Here is a 13,491-nt window from a genome sequence, read left to right on the forward strand (position 1 = left end):
AGCATTCACCTGCGAAACTGCGGACAGTGTAGTTCCGAAACTGTGCCTGCTACACGGGCGTTTCGAATGCCTTCCAACCGAACGTCATTCGACTCGACTGCCAAACGTGCGCTGCTACACGACGTTTTTGAACGGCATTCGGTTGGAATGACTTTCCAGTCGAAGGAGCTCCGCGGAGACATTCCAGATTTTGGAATGCCTTCGAAACGCGACACAGCCCGAACCAACCAATAGCCGTCGCCGCCTCCGTCGCTTCGCCCCGCCCACCGCCGCGCGACTGCTTTCGGCTCTGGGGCTGTTCATTTCGATACCCGCTACTCGCTTTTTTCTGCTGTTTGTTTAGCAAATTGTTCGTGTTCCGTCTAAGTGAGTGCTTGCAGATAATAGTACACCAATGAACATTTACCGCGTGTGCATGAAATTTCCCCAGGAGTGCGCCGATGAGGACGACTGCAGTCATACTACTGTTTACATTGGTTTACATCGCTTCGTATGAACAGCTTGTGCTCGTTTGCAAGACACAAAACGAAATATGCGCTTTAGTTCTATTAAATAATCTCTTCTCTTCTGTACCAGCTGTACCCGTGCTTGTTTACGCAGTGCGACAATCTGTGGGAAGCGCCGACGCGATCGCTCGCCTGAGAAACACTTGACAGCCGGGTTGTTGACATCGGATGATCGGCGCTTCTCGCTAATTTTCCCGGCTTCCTCCGACATGCCCAGTACTTTATTTTAAACTACTTTATCCAGAAGTATGTTTGGTGACCGTTCGCGCTAACTGATATGGCCTAACTTGTTAGTCACAAGCTAGCGACGGCGACGACTGCTGCTGGCCGTAAAGCACTGCTCGGCAGCTCGAGTCACACCGCCGCTTCCCGTTCATCGTATGCGCGTCCTGCGATGTAAGCAATAGTTGATTTCATGTCACTGTTGTCAAAACTACACTCGTTGACCATTTGCATTCGCTAAAACTTGTGAATTCGTTCTTCACAACCACCGCAATCACCGATCCAACTTTGCGGACTCGCTAGGCCTAGTCGTCGCTGAAGGGAACGGAGTCGTCGTCGGCTGAAATTGATTTGGCAAGTGGTTATCGCTATTGAGTGTCCAAGTGTGCACATGTGAAATATAGCCGTTCGTTTCACTTACTTCCAATACGGATAATGTATAAGCGCGCATGTATTCGCACTGTCCCCTCATCAGCGTGTTTTCGCTCAGCCGCCGAACTCCCGAGGGCATGAAGGCTGACCGTCCGCCGATCGGATTCGTCGGTGTCGTTTAGCCAAAAAACTTGTCCCACTACAATCATGTTATAGTAAACTAGATAGTTCACTATAATCACATGATGCTGTACACCGTGATAGTGCCGTTGTCAGACTAGTGTGACCGTCGCCGTCGTTGTACACTGAAAACGAGCTGAGAATTTCGAATGCGTTTGGAAACTGCCGTGTAGCACCGCGGGAGTCCGTCGAGTTCGAATGCCATTCCAAGTCTCGAATGCCATTCGACTCAGATGTCATTCGAAAGTACCCGAATGCATTCACAGTGAACAATCTGGATAACACTGCACCTTTCGGAGAACGTGCAGGATATGACTTTAACGTTGGGAAGTGTGCAACATTTGACTTACGACTCGAGAAATAGTAACCTCACAGCAGTGGAGTAGCCAGAAATATTTTTCGGGGGGTGTTGTACGCTGCCGGTAAAAGAAAAAATGAAAAGAAAGACAGCCTGCGCTTAAACAATATCTAAGTAATTTTGCTTATTTAATAATGCAGAAGGGCTAGCTTCGTTCGCTGTAATATCTACGTAAAAATATGAGTGCACACAGGATCCCAAGGACTTCATTCCTAACGAACATTTATTTTCTCACAAAAAAAAAAAACACTCGTACAAAAAATCGTGACTATTTACAATATTTTCACATCATATACAACAACACAAAAGCTTCTGCTCTACAACAATGTCATCAACTGCGAACGAATGGCATTTGTCAAAACTTCTATCCCACGCATGCGAATCTGCGCCCGGTCGCAGAGGCGGTTTAAAAAAAAAAGCACTTTTTATTTTCGCGACAGTTTACGATCATTTGAAGACTATGCAAAGGATGAAAAAGTAGGCTGACGTGAAAAGGTAAGTTTAATTGGGTGAACCGTGCCTATATGTTTAAAAGCAGTGCCATACGTCGTGCGATGGCGAAGAAGAACGACTCTTTTCTGCAATAACTTCCGCTAGCCGCGACTGCGTACATCAATATTTTCGAGAATAAACCTACTCTCTTATTTTCGTTCCTACATTCTGTTGTACCGCTGTGGTGTGCAAATAACATGCGCGAAAAAAGGCGGAAAGGAGACGGAGAGGGGAGGGATGCAGCTCTGAGAAAATTTCGGGGGGTGTTCTGACACCCCCCCCCCCCCCCCACCTCCCCGGCTACGCCCTTGCCTCACAGTCTCAGAAAAAAGTGAAGGAAGAACCTGTTTTGGAAGAAAATGACGAGATAATTTCCGCAAGATAGGCAGTGTTTCTGAAGAAGTTGAAAGCCTTTACTGTCCAGCGGGCGCCTACAACAAAAGGTGAACAAAAATACCGACAAACTCGCCCAGCTTACTGCGATTGGTGTATTGCGTTCGAAAGTTTAGAAGAAAACTCTTGCTAACAATGCTAGGTAACAATTAACAATGCTAGGTATGCAATATATGCGTGGAGTTTTCAGTTTTGTGAAAGAAATGCATTTAAGAACCATTTGCGTGCTTGATATTTACTTCGATTCATAAAACCAAGCCGCAGCGTGCTCGTTTAGTTGAGTGAACTTTCACCGAAGCAAATGTTTACTGACTGTTCCCGGCAAATAGTTCAAATGGTATTTTAATGTATACCGGCCAATGCCCCACTCAGTAATTCAGTCTGCAGCGTGTGAGCGACGTTTCACGAAGTGCGGTGCATGCCGGCTTCACCTCGATGTTGCGTGCCCGACTAATGGCGGAGCAGCACATTTTTCAAACAGCGTACAGTGGACACTGGATAAACTGAACTCGAAGAAGGGGTTCCAAAATTTATTTGAAATATGCGGAGTTCGAATTAAGAGGAGCCCTACTAAACAATGCGCTTAATTTTGAAGGGACAAAAACGTCGACTGTTCAGCAGCCAGAAAAGAGCGCTGGAACTTAACCGACATTTCAAAGCAAGCATCCATATAATTAAGAAATAAAGTCGCCATCAAACTTAGCAAAATCACGAGCGCCGATAAGGAGAACGACAAACGCCAAAGACCTGCGAAGCAGGCAACCCGGCGGTAAAGGGAGCGTATTATACGGTGAAGACAAGGAATTTTCTTACTTTTCACAGATTTAGAGCATCAGGGAATCCATAGGTGCCCCACTATACGCGACTGAAATGCAGACCACGCAGCACGAAGACTTTAGGCCTCAGGTGTACGTGTACAGTCTTGGTCAAAAGTCTTAAGGCCAAAGGCTTTTCGCTTCAGCCCCATAATAGAGCTATTGCGGCACTATTAAAGACTGAAGGACCATGGCATGCTAGCAGAAGGTTTCTTCTGGCTGTAGAGAAACTTCCTGCTTGACTTGTGTTTTGAATGATACGCCACACGAAACATTCTAGGGACATTCATTTCGCTGCAGGTGAACGCTGTGGCCTAGGACTTATGATCAAGGTTGCCATGTGTAGTTACGTTTTGCGGTGGTAACTGTATTTGTGTTTCGGGGGCGAAAAACCAACACAAATTCAGGATTCAGCGAAACGCAAGAGGCGCCCGTGCGCTGTGCGATGTCAGTGCACGTTAAAGATCCCCAGGTGGTCGAAATTATTCCGGAGACCTCCTCTACGGCACCTCTTTCTTCTTTCACTCCTACCTTCCACCCTTCCCTTACGGCGCGGTTGAGGTGTCCGCCGAGATATGTGAGACAGATACTGCGCCATTTCCTTTCCTCAAAAGCCAATTTATTTATTCATTATCAACTTACCTTTGCCAATCTCTGCTAACACTTGTTTCACCTTGTCTAAAAATCTTTCTCTTTAAATAGGAAAAGAGATGTGTGTGTGTGTGTGTGAGAGAGAGAGAGAGAGAGTTGAAATAAAACTAGCGAATGACGACGAAAGTGGTGCTTACTTGCGAGACACTTAAATGCCAAACGTCTTTCTGATCTATGCCCTTTGAATACACTGCTCCGAAACTGCGAGCCTTATATACATATGCTCATTGGGATGCTTTGTAAAAACTTGAGAGAAACGAATGCACACGCAGACAAAAAGCTTGTTTGAGTGTTTGTCTTCTGCGCGAGGCAGCTGTGTCGTCCACCTGCGCTTTTTTCTCATCTTTCGCCGCGCCAGATTGATGACCCGCACAGCAGAGCAGCTTAGTCGACTTGTGACATATATCCACCCACCATCACCGTCCGCGCTCGCATGATGAAGTCGAGTTAATCCGATTTTTTGTGCACTCTAAGGATACGGACTCCGTCATCATCCTACTTCACTGTCCAGACAAAAAAAAAATACATAAAGAAACGTTGCCTACCCTCCTTGATGTATATTGCGCTACACTACCTCACAATTTTGAAGCACCTCTGAAAAAAATTTTTGTATCTTTTTCTTTCGCACTAGTGAGGTCCTCCAGATCTAGCAGGTACCTGAACGTTAATGAGCACAGCAGGCGGAGAATACCTAATTTGTCATCGTCATTATTAAGTACACATTATGTTCGGGTGTGTATACGCAAAAAGTCAAGCCATGACGGCGCTACGCTACGAAACTTTCAATTACCCTTTAAAAAAGTCATTTTCTTTGTGTTTCGCCTGTTTAGGCAACGTTACAGTTTCGTCAGAACGCAGTTTCCATTTTCGCCTGAGATGAAAAAAAAAAGGGGGGGGGGGGAGAGAGAGAGAGAAAGAGAGAGAGAACCGCGCGAGATAGTCTTCGCGTTCGCATACACTGACGCAGACCGATTGCGCGTATGATTTACAAGGCGAGCGTTTTGACTCACCGAATAGGGACCCCTTTTGACAGCGAGCAGCAGCTGCACGGGGCTTTCTTTCGACTCGTAGGGGCGCGGTGACCCCGAACTGCGCATGCGCACGGCCCGCGAAGCCGCAGCGTACGTACTGTATTCTATGGTGCGTACGTTTACGGAGAGATTTCACGCCTGCGCACAGCGCACCTTCGGTTCTACCCAACGTTACTAGACAGAAAACACCAGTACCTGCCACTAGTTTTATACAGTAACGCTTCTGATTGGTGCATACCCGCACTCTTAATCAATGAAATCATGACGTAAAGGTAGGAAATTTGGCGTCTGTCCCGTGGATGGTTGCATGAAAAATATTCAAGGTTGGCCGTTCAATCAGGGTCGCGCAAGCGCAAAAGCACCAAAAGGAGGTTAGGTCTCTCCGAAGGAGAACGCGGATACTCCGGCTTCGAACGCGACCGCGGCGGCAGCTTATCGATGGAGGCGAAACGCAAAAGGGCGCCCGTGTGCTGTGCGATGTCAGTGCACGTTAAAAATCCCCTGGTGGTCGAAATTATTCCGCAGCTCTCTTTCAAGTCACTTTTACTCGACCTTGAGCGCATGATTTACCGAAAGCGAATAGCGCCTGCACTGTCGCAGTTCATCCGCTTGCGACAGTGCAATGTGCGTCATTGGGACGAGTGTATCTTGCATGCCAAGCCGGCTGATGCCGCAGCGATTTCCCTGCAGAGTATACGCATTCCAAAAGGAAAATTAGCGATGTCTACGGATGCAGCGACACATAACGGAGCGGTACCGCGCGATGTTGAGGCGGGCGACACAAAAGTTCGAATCGGATAGGTGGCATGACATAACAGTATATGCTCACATATGAAAGGCGCTTGCAATGTAGAGGTAACATTAAAAGAAACACACACACGTGCTTGCACGCAGCGAATTTGACTGTTGAAGTGATTAATCAGTCGGTGAAATAAATCCAATGCAGCTGCGCTCCACAAAGTAGCTATATTTCATTCTCGTCTGGGGGGGGGGGGGGGGGGGGGTCACACAGCTGGCAGATGGCTGAAACTTCATGAACATGCTGTGCTCGCTTTTACACCAGGGCGAATCTGTTCTAAAGCTTGCCACAAGGAAAGAAATCGACAGGAACCCAGAAAACGAAAAATCCGTCAATAACCTTGCCCTACCAGTTGTATTTAACACAGATGCTCTTATTAATCCGAACTTAACATGGTTCGCAACGAATAATTTCCTACCACCAGCTGTTCGCACATATTACGTACAGCACACCGCCATTTACTCGCCGCGGTGGCTCAGTGGTTAGGGGGGAAGATGGGGTGAAAGAAGTGCCATAGTGGAGATCTCGAGAATAATTTCGACCACGGATCTTTAACGTGCACCGACATATCACAGCACACGGGTGCCTTTTGCGTTTCTCATTTTTCAGCCTCTCAGCAGCGGGCGAGAGGATTGGGCGAGTGAAACGCGTTATCGTCTGATCTTTTTATTTTGAATTTTCTTAGTGGAATAGCTTTCGTTTGCATGCTCCGATTTCAATAATTCTTTTTGCACTGGTCTCCGGAACGCAAGCGGAATCCACTTAACCAGATTACTCGGCATTGTGGAAAACATCGCGGTGCCCGCTTTTTAAAAGAAACAGCAGCTGGTAACAATGGCCTATACTTGTATTACTCCGTTGACCAATCACAACAGCAAACGAAATCAGCTTTTTAATGTTTGACAATGTGAAGCGAGCAAGAGGCATCAAAATTATTGACATTATAATTTCGTCTGGCGGTTAGCTTCTTTAGACAACAAGAAAAGCGTTAACAACGGACTACTTTTTGTCACGGAGGATTTCTGTGTGGATGTTACTATATAGTAGGATACTACTTAAAAGCCAGCCAGGTCCTGCATTTCTCCACTTACCAATCATGACAGCAAATGAAATCAGCTTTTTAATGTTTGTCTATATCAAACAAGCCAGAGGCATGAACATTTTTGAGCTTATAATTCGGTCTTGTGTTATGCTTCTTGTTCAGGTCACAAGAAAAACTTCAACAACGGACTACTTTTTGTCGTGGAAGAATTATGTACAGGGGTTTCAAATTTGGAACGAACTTCACTGCAGACTTCGGTTGTATCAGACTATAGTAGAAGCATAACTGTGCTTTTAGAGACACCATTCGTTCATATCCCAAAAAACTGCCTAGAACGTGGCCCTTAACTGCAACAGAGGAAAAGCAATTACAGAACGGGATATAATCAAGCGTCACTGGGCGGAGCTCCAGCATAGCGCAGGATGAATGACTGATGAAACACTGCAGCGTCATTGAGGAGCAAGTTTTTTACCACTGGAAACAGCTTTGGTATCATATGGCGTTCCATTATGTTCAACAGGTTTTGCTATGTAAAATAAAGTTTTTCATGGCCTCGCAAGTTTAGGACAACTTTGCCCTCCATGACTCCTGAATCAGCAGTAGTTGGAAACTTGTGTGGCTGCTTTCCAAGGCTCAGACTCGCCTCATGCGCTCTTCTCACATACAGTGCCATGCTATTGTCCTCATATAGAAGACTTTGGTCCTGCGACAGGCGTTTCCAAATGACTTGCCGCATTTTAGTTCACACATGTGCAGGAATCGTTCTGGACGTATTTCAGCAGAATGAAACCTATGTTTCGTTTTTAATATATATATATATGTAGTATACTGTATTTTTGGAAGCAATGAAAGCACTGCCAGGGGCTTTGTGGCAATCGTTTGCTAACAACATTCCTGCCCTTGTCTCACCCACGACTACACATAACAGCAAGGAAATTAGTTCTGTGCTGCATGCGATGTCGCTCAGTACAATGGAATTTCAGAATATAACAGAATGTCACGTTTTGGCCGAACCACAAATCGCCCACCAGCACATAAGCTCTCACTGTAAAGCTGCTTCTAAAATCTAAGAAAATGCACCAACTACAGTAATTGGCTAAGAGCTGTGCAAAATAGTTACTGCCTTCAAACTGAAGTCTACCAGAAAATAGATATTGCGAGTGTTTGGTCAACGTGGTGGCTCAGTAGTTATGGCGCTCGGCTGCTGACTCGAACGACACAGGTTCAATCCTGGCTGCTGTGCTCGAATTTTGACGAAAGTGAAGTTCTAGAGGCCCTTGTACTGTCGGATGTCAGTGCACATTGAAGAAACTCCAGGTGGTCGAAATTTCCGGAGCCCTTCACTATGGCGTCCCTCATACCCCGAGTCGCTTTGGGACGTTAAACCTATAAACTAGAAACCACAAAAACTGCCTCACGGTCTGCAGTCTGGATATTATAGAACAATCTGGAATGCAATTAAGGGAGTGGCCTTTGTGGCAAAAAGCTAGAGTGCATGAGTGGCTTATTACACAGTTTCATAGCACAGCTGTAGCAAACTGTTGGCCCTGAAGTCCAATTCCTGGAGTGGGCAAGCCAGAAGCCTTTTTGTATGTTCCACAAAAAACAAAACAATAACTGATGCCATCTGTGTAACAGCTGAAAAACGGAAAAACAAATGTAAATAGGTCGGACTTGACATGTGCACTATGTATCCAATAGAGACCATTACTCAGAAAGCTGATGTGACCCTCTTTATAAGGGCTGGTTGTTAAGCTCGGTTAAATGGGAACTTTTTAGAGTGCAGTTTTATTTTATATTTAATAGCATAGAATAGCTATTAAAGTCTGGCCGCCCTTGACTGTTGCAGCTTGTGAAGGCATAGCAAGAATAAAGGAGAGCTTGGAATGGTGTTCTACTGCACTCGTGTATTACCCAACTAAATTGGACAGATTTACAGTACACGACTTGGTTTCTCTTACATACTCAATTGTGCACAAAGGCAACAAAGCACCCAATTTCAGCTCTTTAATGCAAGAGAAGATTGACTGGCATACCAGAATAAGCAAGCATAGCAGGGGGCAGAAGAAAGTTAGGTGGGTGGATGAGATTACGAAGTTTGCGGGGATACGGTGGCTGCAACTGGCGAAGGACAGGGTTAATTAGAGAGACATGGGAGAGGCCTTTTCCCTGCAGCGGGCATAGTCAGGCTGATGATGATGATGAAAATATGAGATAATTTATCACGGCAGTGTCCAGCCAAGTAGAAAGCTTAGCTGTGTGCGGTGGCACACTGCAGAAATGACGGAGACTTAAAATCAAAGTTTTTCTTCTTTCTCATTTATTTGTCAGAGTCAGACTCCACGTTACGCCTTCTCTTCTTTGCATGTGTATACGTAAAAAATGTACAAGAGACTTCAGCACACTGGCAAAACAAAAAGGACTCGATCACAAAATGCTTGCTGCTTCGGTATAGACACTGCTATCCACCAGCACACAACCTCCACACACACAACCTACAGCAAAAGGCTTGCAGGCCACACATCACTATCATGTGCTGAGTATATCGCTTAAAATGCAAATAAATAACATAGGGGCGCTTCTTAAATGCCCACTCACTGGTAGCAAGCAACGGCACATAGACGCAAAGCCATGGTATCATTGATAAGGGCCAACCACACAGGGCAATAAATGTGTTGTGCTAGTATATCTCCATGTCACACCATAAACAATGCAGACCTAGTTGGGAGAATCAACCTCCAACAAACAGAAAAATTCGTATATAAGGTTACTCGGTGCATGCAACATGGTAGGGCTCATCCTCCCCAGTGGTGATGGTCGTATCCTCAAGAATTTTGCAATGTTATTCTGATGAAATGCAAATGATGACATTCAGACAAGAAAATGTGCATGTCGCTTTGCTATTAAATGCACACTTAAAATGGCCTTTAATGTTTCTATTAGCGCTGCTATGGCTGTGGAATTGCCACCGTAGAATTAATCACATAATAATGAAACTTTTCCACAAGCCAAGAACTGCAAGCAAAATTGGGCTGGTAAGCTTTAGTCAGTGGACAAAATGAAGTGATTATTAGCCTGTTCTAAACAGCATGACGATGGCAGGAAATGGGAATGAAGGAGCATTAAAACAGCCAAAAAAATACTGATGTCAGAAACTGCAATAAGAATGATGACACTTGAGTCCGGGCGGAATGGTGACTAAGGGTGTTTTAGTGCCCAAGAGAGAGATAAAACTTGCTGTCAAAAGCTTTATGAAAGAGCACAGGTGCTCATTCTGTGTTTCAAGTACTCACGCAAGAGGCATATGTGTGTGGACTGCTCAGAAAGCAGCTCGCCACATTTTTTTTCCACAAAACTGCATTCAAGCTGCTGGAAATTCATGCGGAGAACCACTGCCACTATGTGAGCACATAATTTCCTATGTAATTCCTGTCAAAATCTCTATCTCAAGAAAAAACAAGTGCATTGCGCACCTTCCGTATACCAATTCCACTCTGACCACCTGTAGCCATCAGCTTCCTCAGTGCATGATTCAGGGTACCCTTGCAACATTCAAGCACTGTTATTGCACTAAACCTTCCAATGGTCCATAAAGATGAAACCCGATATTGGACACTGGGTCACAATTACATGCTGGCAGAAGGAGCACAGCCTAGTCAAATTTGGCAACTGCCAGCCCTGGAATGAAATTAGTCAAGCTGCGAAATGCCAGTAATGTTGCTGCAGCTTTTGAAATGGCTTAGTGTATGTGTCTCAATTTATGGCTTTGCTTGCGGGAATCACATGCACTAAAAGTTACTCCTTCAGTGACCCAGAGGTACAAGAGCTGATTACACCATGTGCCTCTGTTCCTCTACTTTCTGATGCTACAATACTTGCAAACCCAGCATCCAGTGGCCCCTGCTGGTGACATACACACATTAATTCCGTACAGAATATAGTATTGTATTTAAATGTCCTTACCATTCCATTTTTTGTCACAGGCATTACAATCACAGCTCCTTATTTGCGATTCCTGCGATGAATGTACGCCACTGCTGCGGATTGGCGCAGCAATTTCTTCACTGCACACATGTGCAGAAAATATCAGCAAGGCAACCAGGGATTTTCGACAGTGCAACCTTTGTTTAAGGATGAAAAAAACACAAAAAAAAAAACGCAAAAAAACCTTGGGCAAATTTTGCAATGGGGCAACCGTAGTACAACGAAGGGTGTCACGAGTGAAGGGTCATGTAAAGAAATAGTACTGCTACATGAATGCAATGAGCACTTAGTACAATATATAATGTCATCGCTGTACAGTTTGCAATCGAAACAAAAAAAAAAAAAAGAGGGGGGGGGGGAGGGGAACCGTGGCATAAAAATTGCATTACTGTGCGCCCTAGTTCAAAGTGCTCAGCACTTTCATGGCATCTGCTATCTCAGTGCGCTCCTTTTGTTCAAAACTAACCATTCCGTTTTACCAACTAGCTGTCCACATATAACTTCTTGTTGCACACACATACAGCAATGAACAAATAATGCAGCTTTTCCCCAAGTACATACAGCTGTGTATCATTTTGTCGACAAAATGCTTGGCTCCACATCCAATGAAAGTAATGAAACCTGCTCCTCAACATGCACACTGGACTCCGTACACTGCCACAAACCTTTACAGGAGACGGCAGCATGCAATGTGCTGAGCAGTGCCACTAAAGTAAGCCACCATTGGCTGCAAATGTTCTCCATGGGGGCTATATCAATACCAGGGAGCTATATCAATAACAGGTGCAAGCCTATGTCGCAAAGCCACGTCAGACATCCTTGCACTGAATACTTTGTGCATTTTTTATTTTGCATTATGAAAATATCCATGAAGCTGGTTGGAATTTACTCCAAAAGCTCTCACTCAGTGGACAGCAGCAATGCCCCGGTCACATTGCATCCTTGACTGCTTTTGCATATAAAACTGGCCTCAGACAAACAACGAAAATGAGGGGAAAACCAAAAACCTTGGCTCCTCCAGTCTCACTGTGCCATCCTTCCTTTTGTGCACACAGTTACTTGGCCTTGTTTTTGCCACAAAATAAAATTATGCGCAATCTGCAACCATGCGCAAGCACATGTTTTGCACTATCTGCAACATGCCCAATGGTCCACAATGGCTGTTTGCCACATTTCCGAACGGTGATTTGTTCATTTATGTCTCAATGGGGAACATTTTGACAAAGTCTCCCTTTCGCATGATCAAGCTTGTTTCCAGTATTCAGAGGTGATAAGGAGTGCTTTTTAACACAGCACCATTCATAGAATCTTTTTCTTTTCAAGCGAAACAAGAAGCACGGCAAGCAGTAATTTCCTAAACTCTCAAAGAGCATCTACTATATAGATTAGGTGCAAGCAGAAAAAAAAAAAAAAAATGTGCCTTAGATATGCTGCTGCTAATCTGCACCACTGTTCATGTACTGCCCAGCCAAGCAGTCTGCATTATTTCCATAGTCTGTGCTGGGTGCTGTGACTAAAAATAGGGCACGGCATGCACCATATACCACCAAACTGCGCTGCCAGGTGAACTTTCAAACAGTTCGGTCAGTAAAATCTGAGGACTAGAATGAATGTGAAATATGGGAAAAGGCAAGTCAAACCAATAGGATCCTGATTGAGTTATTAAGCACAATATCAATGAGAGGCGCATTCATTTCTTGCAGCCACTGTGACATCGGATACGTGACATGCGACCTGCTTTCAGCTCTAGCACATCTGGTACAATGAAAGCTACACATAGCAAAAAGTTCAACCACAGAGTATCTTCCCAGAGCTTCATGTGTATGCTGAAAAATGGTGACGCACTCACGTCAGATAGATATTGATCGATTTAGAATTTGCCTCTTTGATGAGTCATCACAGCGGAGCAGAACTGACCTGTCAAACAATACGTCTTGTTTCCCAACAGCCTGCCCACTAATGAGGTTGATCTTTTCTCACCATTGTCATCCTGGCTAACTAACTGCATTTATGCAGAGAATACCTTATTAGGCACTCAAAGAATGCTGCACCAGTTCCCACAGAAGCTGGCGCTAAAAGTGGTCACAATGAGTTGAGCCCAGAAAGTGACATCAATGCCAAGGTGGAAGGTGAATGGCTGCTTGATACCAGAGAAACACAATGGACGTTCGTAACACAAAGGAGCTTCATTAAAGACTGTGCCTCTGAAAAATCCTCGTTAGCATTCTTCCTCATGCCAAGGTCACTGGGTCTAGTGTTGGCAGGCAGCAGGAATGAAACACATAAGCACTTGGTTCAATAAACATTTTAGAAAAATCAATACATGTTTAACCACCACTACCATTTCATGGTGAACAAATGTGTGTACTTTTACAACACAGCAATGATAACAGCAATGCAAGCGTCCAATAAGGAACCAGTCACAGCTGATGTGCCATGGAGCTATTTGGAAACTCCAACGCAGTATCCGCTTGTTTTCCCTTTGGCAGAAAAGTCTTATTCTTCTAGCAACTGTCCGAAAGACATTTTTCTTTTTGCTGCGAACTGAATGCCTAGTATAACAGTTTGTGATGCCACTGGTTGCATGCCTGCACACACTAAATCAGGAGAAACATGATGCGACACAACTCCACACTGTGCTGTACT

General features: G+C 44.8%; 1 protein-coding gene across 3 annotated transcripts in view; it reads left to right on the forward strand.

The window, feature by feature from the left end:
- LOC149358301 (uncharacterized) overlaps positions 1–13,491 on the forward strand; it is a 310,815-nt gene that overhangs the window by 63,383 nt on the left and 233,941 nt on the right. The window lies entirely within an intron of this gene.

Source organism: Amblyomma mixtum, chromosome 2 (assembly GCF_055824585.1).
Source record: "Amblyomma mixtum isolate Tamu chromosome 2, ASM5582458v1, whole genome shotgun sequence".
Taxonomy (NCBI): Eukaryota; Metazoa; Arthropoda; class Arachnida; order Ixodida; family Ixodidae; genus Amblyomma; species Amblyomma mixtum.